This window comes from Notothenia rossii, assembly GCF_949606895.1.
Source record: "Notothenia rossii genome assembly, chromosome: 3".
Lineage (NCBI taxonomy): Eukaryota > Metazoa > Chordata > Actinopteri > Perciformes > Nototheniidae > Notothenia > Notothenia rossii.
Window position 1 is genome coordinate 62,508,918 of NC_136901.1, and position 10,367 is coordinate 62,519,284.

A 10,367-nucleotide genomic window follows, 5' to 3' on the forward strand; every position below is an offset into this window, starting at 1 on the left:
ACTTTACGGTAGTCCGTGATAAAGCGCGGATAACCGTCAGATTTATCCTCTACTAGGCACGGGGAGCACCATGGGCTAGAGCTCTGTGTAGCTAAGCCATTAGATACCAGATATTCAGCCTCCTGTTTCATAAGGGCACGCTTGGTCGGATTTGCATGGTACGGGTGCTGCTTAATCGGCCTCGCGCCTTTTACATCGATGTCATGCGTTATCACATTGGTTTGTGTCGGGACATCCTGAAAAAAGCACGGGAATTGAGCCACTAACTGGGTTAAGTCATGCTGCTGCTCCGCCTGCAGATGACTTAACGTAGTGAGCAGCTTCTCTATCATCTCCGAGTTACATAACCGGGCACCCGGCTGGTGATGGGAATGCATCACCAAACCGTCATCAGATGGGCCGGAACTATCTGTAACAATTAATGCGGAAGCAGCTACTCTTTGATTAACCAAACCCCCAGGCTGGCTGTCAGCAGCGGTGCGCAAATGATAACGCTTTAACATGTTAACATGGGAAACGCGCGTTTTACGTCGTCTCTCCGGAGTGCAAATAACATAATCGATGTCACTAAGACAGTCACGGATTTCGTACGGCCCGAGGAATTTAGCGGAGAGCGCAGCGCCAGGGATAGGCAATAATGCGAGAACCTTGTCACCTATCTCAAAGTGCCTAGGAACAGCGGCACGGTCATAATTACGCTTCATGACAGCCTGTGAAGCGAAGAGCGACTCTCTAGCGAGTGAATTTGCCCGGTGCAGGCGCTCACGAAACTGACTAACGTAATCCAATACGTTCTTCTCTGGAGGAGTATCAGCCGAGAGAAACTCATCATGTAAGATTTTAAGGGGACCGCGGGGCGTATGGCCGAAAACGAGAATACTAACGATTCCTGAACAGCTTCACGAGCTGCGAACAAAACGAAGGGAATTCCCTCATCCCAGTTTTTTTCCGTTTCCATACAGTACTTCCGCAGGATGCTTTTTAGGGTCTGATGCCACCGTTCTAACGCACCCTGCGACTCTGGGTGATACGCACTGGAAATAACATGTTTCACCTGTAGTGTTTGGAGGACCTGTTTGAACAACTTGGATTTAAAATGTGTCCCTTGGTCACTCTGAATTACACGCGGTATTCCAAATGTGGAAAATAACTTTGTCAACGCCTTAACTACAGCGGCGGAAGTAATACTACGCAGCGGAATAGCTTCCGGGAAACGAGCAGACGTACACATAATGGTGAGCAAATACTGTTGACCCGTTTTTGTATGCGGTAAAGGGCCAACACAATCTATCAACACCCTGTCAAAGGGCTCACCTATAGCCGGTATGGGATGTAACGGAGCTTGCTGAACTTTTTGATTAGGCTTACCGACAACCTGACACACATGACAGCAGCGGCAAAAGCTAGAGACATCCTTCTTTAAACCTGGCCAAAAGAAATGTTTGAGAACGATCTGATAAGTTTTAGTCACGCCCAAGTGTCCCGACCATTGACTCTCATGCGCTACAGTTAGTACATGTTGACGGTATGGCGCCGGCACAACTACCTGATGCACTACACTCCAGTCAGCTTCAGCAGTAGCAGTGAGGGACCATTGGCGCATTAATATCTCCTTATCCAGCACATAAGCTACCTTTTCACCCCTTGCTTTGTTATTACTCACCACCTGCTTGAAACACTTCGCAAGCGTTGGATCAGCCCTCTGCGCAGCGAGTAAATGCTCTCGGGTTACCGGGAGTGTCGAACCGTCAACAACTGGGCTGGCAGGTTGCGCTGGCGCAGCGGCCACGGCAGGGAAAGCGGAAACCACAACTTCTGTTTTTTTCTCCGGCATCTTGTCATCTGTAAACAGTGTCCCAAACATAGTATCATTTAACGACACATCTGAGTCACTCTTACGCGCCTGCGCACGGGTGACAGCACAAATGGGGAAAATGTGGGCATTTGTTACCTCAGGCAGTACAGCCTGCGGAGAATCCAATATTTCAAGCGCAGGAGTTACCTTACCTCCTGCAATGTCATTTCCCATTAGGAAAACTATACGCCGTATAGGTAATGCTGGGCACACAGCAACAGGGAAAAATCCAGTAATTAACTTAGATTGTACATGTACATTGTGTACGGGCCGGGGCACATAACCCATTTCATTGCCACATAATATTGATCCATACCCACACGCTGATTGGTCGGAGAATGGCAGGGCAGATGCAACAATCACTGACTGGGAACCTCCAGTGTCTCGTAGGATGCGGATGGGTCTCTGATCATCCGACTCACCTGTTAACGATATCAATCCCTCAAACACAAAAGGCTTAAAGCAGGGATCTATTTCTTCATCATGGTCGGAGGAAGGAATATTGGGTGACTCCGCATTAATTAAACCAATGCCTTTTGGCCGGGTCATGCTTGGTGGCTGCTCCTTACGTTTAAGAATCATGCAGTTAGCAATAACATGTCCACACTGATGACAATAGTAGCACTCTCTCTCCTCTTTATTTACAGTGAAAGCTTTCGCTGGCTGACCAACAGGTGCACCGGGCATACGGCAAGGTCTCTCGGCAACAACCGGAGAGAACACTGATTTATGCATCAGCACGTATTCGTCAGCCAGTACAGCGGCTGCGGAGAGAGACTGTACTTTCTGCTCGGTTATATATCCCACAATTCGGTCAGGCAACCCCCTTTTAAATTCTTCCATGAGAATTAATTCTTTCAAAGCAGAGTACTCTGCTGCATTACACGAGTCAATCCACTTTGTAAATAACATCCCTTTCTCCCTGGCAAACTCAACATGTGTTTGATTAGATCCCTTCCTGTGGTTCCTAAACTTCTGCCGATAAGCTTCGGGAACTAACTCGTACACCCTAAGTATGGCACGCTTCACCAGGTCGTAACTTAAGCTGTCCTCTAACGAAAGAGCAGAAACTGCCTCTTGAGCTCTCCGGTGAAGCTTACACTGTACTAACAGCGCCCAGGCTTCAGACGACCACTGTTGTGCCGCCGCAATGCGTTCAAACGCACCAAAATATGCATCCACTTCAGTCTCGAGGAAAACCGGCACTAATGCTACATTTTTCCCTACATTGAAGGCAGGTGGATGAGAAGGACGTGAAAAGCTTTATCTAGGATTGCCAACAACACCAGATGCGCGCAGTTCGGAGTCTTGCTCCATCTGCCGTATCCGGACTTCCTTATCTGCTTCGATTTTTCTTATTTCTAACTGAAAGTGCCTGTCTTGCTCCCTGTCTTTAGCTTCCGACTGAAGTTGCATGTCTTTAGCTTCCAACTGAAGTCGGGCGAGGCAGACTTTAAGTTTATTCCCTTCCCGGGAATCTGTACTACCAACAGGAGAGGGTGGACATTTACAAGGCGGCATGAGCGGTGCGTCACACGACTCGCCCCCCTCGCTGTCATCACTCTTTTCCTGGTTAACGACAAACTCCGCCGCCTGCCTCTGACTTAATGGGTCTGCAGTTAGAATATTGGACACTGGGAACTGTTAGAAATTAAAATCAATGTTTTGATGGTATAATGTAGCTTAAACATACCGTCAGTTTAAACGCTCTTTTATACTGAAAAACCAGAAATTCTTGTGCACAAGCAGTTAAGCTTTTATTCTGAAAATCCTTCATCTACGGTTAGCATTTAGCATGTGGCTAATATACGATTTCCTAAAGAGTTGAATTGAGTAGCGAAATGACGTGGAGTGGTGCAAACCGAAACCTACTGATTTAACACTACAACTATAGATGTCGAGATACTACCATGCTGAATTTTAAATGAAAGTACAGTTTATTTGAATACACTATTGTTTACAGACGAGAGTAGCATGTGACAACATCCGGAATGACCGGAAACCAAACCAGCCGTGAAGCATTTTTTGTATGTTTTAGAGTATTGATTACAGCGTTTAGAATGTGTTACATGAAAAGTGATGAAAGAGAATATGAGACAAAATATCACCCCACAATTATTTCAACTCCAAGTATTTTCTCAAATCCCTTTGTTCTTCAGGTCAAAGGTTGGAAAACCAGTTGCCATCTTGTCTTGACCTCATGTTCACAGTGAACCACACGGCAGTCACCATTTCATGAAATGTTAATTGAAGTACTCTGTTTGCTTTAACACACTGAGGCTAGGCATTCCATCTTCTAAAGAACATCATACTTCTTGTTAGAGTTAGAACTATTGGAAGTACTTCTGCTGGTAAATGTGTATTGGCGGTTTTGTGAATATTCTGGTTTGCAAATGTATTTTGCGGTTATGTGCTGTGTTTAACCATAGTGTAATGTTCTTCCTATTTTAAAGATATTTTCACAGGAAAATAAGTTTCACCTTGTTAAAAACAAGTCAGTTTTGCAACAGCTATTCCCTAGTGCAGGGGTGCCCACACTTTTTTGGCTGGTGAGCTACTTTTGAAATGACCAGCTAACCGAGGTCTACCAACCAAAAATAAAAACCCAAATTGCAAGGGTTGCTGAATAACACGTTTTATTTTTACATGGGTTAACTACAATAGGGCTGCAACAAACGACTAATTTGATTATCGATTAATCTATAGATTAATGAAACGATTAATCGACTATTCGGACTACTACTGTGTGCCTTGCACAATTTCTCAAACGCTCTTATTTAGCCATCAACTTTTAGATTTAGTTTGAGGTTGTTTTAGGCATGTGGAAACTAACAATGAAGACAATAAAGATGAATACTTGATTCAAAAATACATATATTATTAAATTAACTTAACAAATTGTGAACAAAATTAACATTGCTTTTTATTTGAATTAAATAAATAATATTTCACATCAAAAGAAACCACAATGTTTTAACAAATCTTATTAAATAATCTGATGACAGAACTGGAAACAGAATAGCTGAAACTTTAACAAAATAAATAACTCAGTTACCTCTAATCATTAACCCATGTTTGTATAATGTAGTTAACTCCGTGTGTTGCTGCTAGCATACATAACACCTGACGTGGAAACGTTACTCGTGGATGGGGCTACAGAGCTACTCGAAAGACAGTCGAACCCGGTGCATTCCTCCGTCTGAATGTGGTGCACTTTTGCTAAATGTTTAGACAAATTGCTCGTGTTACCGCCCTTACATGCTAAACCATTTTGGTGACGAGCATTGTCCACCTCAAGACGGGTAACATGTAACCACACCTTGGAGCGCTTCTCTCCACCATCTCCTCCGTGTGTTGCTGCATGTAGCAGATGCGTGTGTGTAAACTGCCCCGCCCCCTTGCAAACAGACGGGGGAGAGAGAGATCTCTTCTGGATTGGAAAGATAGAAAATACACCGACCATAGACGCATTTGTTTGTCTTTTTGCATGTTAGAAACGAGTTGGCGACACTAAGACTAAGAGATAATGTTTGTGTAGCAATAATACATGACCTTTCTCTTTCTCAACTCGCTACTCGGAGGGAAGTCGCTGTCATATGCCTTGTGAACACTCCGATAATGCCTCTCCACGTTACCTTTCTTTGGCAGAGCGACGCTTGCTTTACAAATAAGGCAAATAACCTTTGAATGTGACATCACAAAAAAAGATTCTCCCTCCCATTCTGTGTGGAAGTGGTATGTCTTTAGCTTTTTGCTCGTTCCCGCACTCATTTTGTTGTTTGTCTCTCCCGGCACTTGACTGATTTTGTATCGCTTTGCATTCTGTGTTAACAGACTGGAAAGCAATAGGTCGCTTTTTCTGTCAATCAAGTCAACTCCTGAATTAAGTGGCAGGGAGGCCAAAGGAGGAGGGATCAAAACCTGTTTTGTCTATTTTAACGGAGCTGGATTTTTTTTATTTTATGAATGACTCGCGATCTACCAGCATTGCCCCCGCGGTCGACCGGTCGACCGCGGTCGACGTACTGGGCACCTCTGCCCTAGTGGATCAAGCTGGAAATTAAAATAGCGCACTCTGGTGGTAGTACAGAATTATTACACCAATCGAAGAAACACCATAACATTGTGAAGTATAATTTTAAGTGTTATAAATAAACACACGCTTGATCGCCAAGATAGAATTGCAAGTGGTTTCTAATTATAAGAGAAGAAACTTTACATAATACCTTTTCAAACACCAATTTATTGAAGCTAACACAAGTAGTGACATTAGCATAATTTCATACATTTCGGTATGCACTGTACAAAGGATTTGGATTTGAACCATATTCATATTTCAAAGTCAAAACCATACACGGTACAACTTTATTTTAACATTTCATATTTTAATTTTGCATATTTTTTATATATTAATTAACTTTATTAACATTTTACCTTAAACTTAAAAAAAAAAAAAATCTCTAATTAAAACAAATTAATAAAACCTTGAGCAAAAAAAAAGAAAAAAAAAAGATTTAAAGTTCGGACGAACAGCAACAAAGGTGCTAGTCAGAAGATTAGTGCTTCATCTTTGATAAGTTAATAAATAATTAGAGAACATGTCACCAAAACAAACTAAGTTGAGACTAGACGCAGGGCCAGGCTCAACAGCAGATATCAAGGGAAGGATACAAATCAGATCAGATGCTATAACAGTTCCAAATCTTAGACAAAAGACATGGAACTACATGGAGAAACTGTTGGAACAATGGCAAACGAGAGGACTGTATCCAGCTGATGATCAACTAACACCAACGAAAGCCCAAAGAAAAGCAGTAATTGACCATGAAAATTGAAAATACCTGTGAGAACAACAAGCATGGATCAAAGCCGGACAACCCCCTTGGTATGGACCTGCTAAAAGCGCTATAAACAGAGCTGAACAAATAAAATCTAGAGTTACAAGTCTGGTACTCCATCTAAAATATGTCAGCCAAGAATCAACGAACAGCATGTATGTGGCTCAAGGAACAGAGCTCACAGCAAAGGAAGATAAGAAAGAAAAGACAGAAGAAGCTCCAGTAATCCAACCTTCAAAGCTCCTTCCAAGCCTGACAGATGCGCCTCCTCCCTACATGACAGAAGAATACAGTTTCTTTCAACCCCCAATACAAGCTCCAACTCTAGGTGTTTTAGGAGGAGTATTGGAGTTGGACGGTCTCCCCACAGCTACACGTGTCAAAGACTTGGAGTATGAGGTAAGACTCCTATCTGGTGAGCTCAACAGAAGATTGGAAGAACTAGGCAGAAGAATGGAAGAGGAGCTCAACAGAAAGATGGAAGACCTCAGCAAATGTATGGAAGCACAACTCAAGAGAAGAGAAGGCGAAGGTTCTCCAGACACCACAACCGTAACTGAAGCTGGAAGAATCAAGAACTGCTCAACACTCACGCTACCGGTGATAGCGGCTGGAGAAGGAGGATTGAAATACCAATCATGGACTCACAGAGACATGGAAGCATTAGCGGCAAAACTACCTCCACTTACACAAGGAGGTCAGAAGTGGGTGAATGATCTGGAGAAATACACAGTCCAAGACCACCTGTGCTTGGGAGACATGAGGGCACTGCTTGGATGGATAGAAGGAAGACTAGAGGCAAGAGCAGTGGATTCCAAGGCCAAATGCACCAACTCTCCAGATTACATTTTCTTCAACAAAGTCAGGTCGAGGTATTGGGCTGCCATTCGTCATATCTACCGAACAACACGGAGTTTACATGCCCTCAACAGCCTGAGAAAAGAACCGGGGAAAGACATGTATGCCTTCCTGAAGAGATGTGAAGGAGTGTGGGAGGACTGCACTGGAGAACGACATGACGTTTCACATTCTGTCGTAATGCTGTGGAAGAACCCGGTCATTAACGCCCTTCCCCAATCAGTGCAGGCAAGCCTGGGAGATGTGGTGGCATTAGACGCTATACCCATTGAAGAATGGAGACAACATCTCATTTACCACGATATGAAATACCAAGCAACCCAGAGATGTCAAAGACGTACAGGATTTCCAAACATGAACCAAATGCCCCTGACAGCCTGGTATCAACCACAACAATGAGGAAGCTTAGAGGACCAGACCATCAGGTGATGCATCTTCAGCACTAGAGTATTTTGAAATCCAGCTACATAGAGCCACATATGTCACCACAGGAGGGAGAGGTTGAATGTTATTTAAAAGATAGTGAGTAGAATATTGCATTTACACAGAGCATCCACAGATTAGAAGTAGCAGAGTAGAACATTTAGCAGACTATTTTTGTAATTATGAGAAGGAAAATACATTACGAGTGATGTTGTTCCCCCACACAGAAAACTATGGTGTCCACACAACTAGTGAGGTCAAGAAGACGGGCTTCCACCCAAAATATGCAAGGGGCGGCGATATACCTGACGTGAAGCTGTCCAGACCTGAAAACAGAAACTCGATTCTACTGTGGTGAAGTCTGGCTACAAAGGGAGGTGTTCCAATAGGGTCGCTTGTCTCAAACCAGTGAAGAAGTCAACAAGAACCCAGCTGAACTAGAGAGTGACTGTTAGCGGGAGAACAGTGACGGAGCGACAGAGACTGGCCAAACATTTTCCAGCCAGTACATAGATAGACCCCGTCAGAAGACCGGGGCTGTGTTTAAAGGGGAACTTCATTTATTGTTAGCCAGAAGTGCAGTTTTTAATCAAACAATTATGTGATTTATGGAGTCAGATTACATTTTTCTCAAACACAATTTTATAATCGGTCTGAAGTATCTGTTTTAAGGCATGAGCCGCAGATTAAATAACATAACACTGATTAAGAGCTTGGATGAAGAAGTTGTAGGGTTTTTACAACAGTTTCAAGAATCAGTCTTTATTTATTTATTCTTGAGTAACTTTACTGATTTATAGTGTAGTGCGTAAGGCAATATCTCATTTGAGTGAGGGGCACCAGCCCTTCATGCAGGTCACCCTCTGTGAGAATAGTTCATATTTTCCCTCTAGGTTGGAGAAATATTATTTTATCATATGTTAGTTCAGCAGTGTCAACCAATCCTCTAATCCTAGAATTATTGAGACGCATTAGCGGAACCAGGGGTATGGTTTTTCGCAGCAACGATGATGCATAATACCATGACAAGAGCCATTATTAAAAGAAGCAAACTATTTTTTAGTGAATATGCATTTATACCGTCAGAAAACTATACATCATACGATATTTTTGTACGCCTTATGGGTACATGGAGAAGTTATATTTATTTAATGCAACGTTATGGGTTTTACATGTCCTGTTCATAATAGGGTAATCATTGCAATATTAATTGAGCATTTTATGCTCAAAGGAGGGAGTGTCATGATTATACAGATATGTTGATTTCAGTGACGTAGTTAATAAATAATAACATGTAGTTAACAATAGGTCTCATAACAAAATAGGTCTCATAACAACAAGAGGTATGCCAAAGCTGGGCCTTCTCCAAGGAGGGAGTGGTCCAGTTTTAGATATTAGACAAATAGAAGTGGATGAATATGTCAGAACTCTGAGTAATATTATGCAAGTTTTGTCTACACAGGCTAGGAAAACTACAGAGATACCAGACGAGACACCAGAAGAGACTCCTGTTCGGCCAGGTGATTGGGTGAGGGTGAAGGTTCACAAAAGAAAGTGGGCTGATCCCCGGTGGACGGAAGCGTGAGAAGTTGTAACGAACTTCACACGCGCTCCGGTTTAAAGGTAAAGAAAAAGGAGCAAATTGACACCACCTCACACATTGTCACCCTTCACTGGCAACTTCCAGAACATTATTGGGAGTTAGGACTGATTTGGCAGAGCTGGAACAAAACAATAAATAGAAATAAGATAAAGATAGAAACAGCTCAAAAGACAAATTGTCTATAGATTTTTATAAATTGTACATTAATGAGAAAACCTATTTTTTGTTTTACATCTGTAAAAAGAGTCAAATGTTTTGTATATATTATTTTTGTACTCATTATTTAAATTCTGTAACGGACACAACCAGGGATAAAATAGAGATGATGACAAGAACAAAGCCAAACCAATTGTGGGGTCCCCTAGGGATAAGAGTTAGAATAGCATTGTCGATTGTGCTCATTACACTTGGCACCTTTCTGGTTGGAAGGGGAGTACAATATCAAGTAAAACATGGAACCATTAGTTCACTCATAAAGAATGCCCACATCACTAACAAGACTCCAACTGTGTTTCAGAGACTTTCACTTATCCCCAGAGCCAAAAGATCAGCTGAGCAACAAGAGGAGGAGTTAGAAATACTCGTTCCCAAAGGTGAGGCGGTTATAATCAAGATATATGCAGTTCTTGTATCAAATGATGAGATGGGTTTAAGTGATCGGGATATGTAAGTGATGGGGATTAACAGATTAGGGGAATCTCTAAATACACTGGATCCATGTTTTAGTCCGTACCAGAAACACCCCCTGTTAAGCTATGAACAACCGATCGGTGACCTGAGCACAATTATT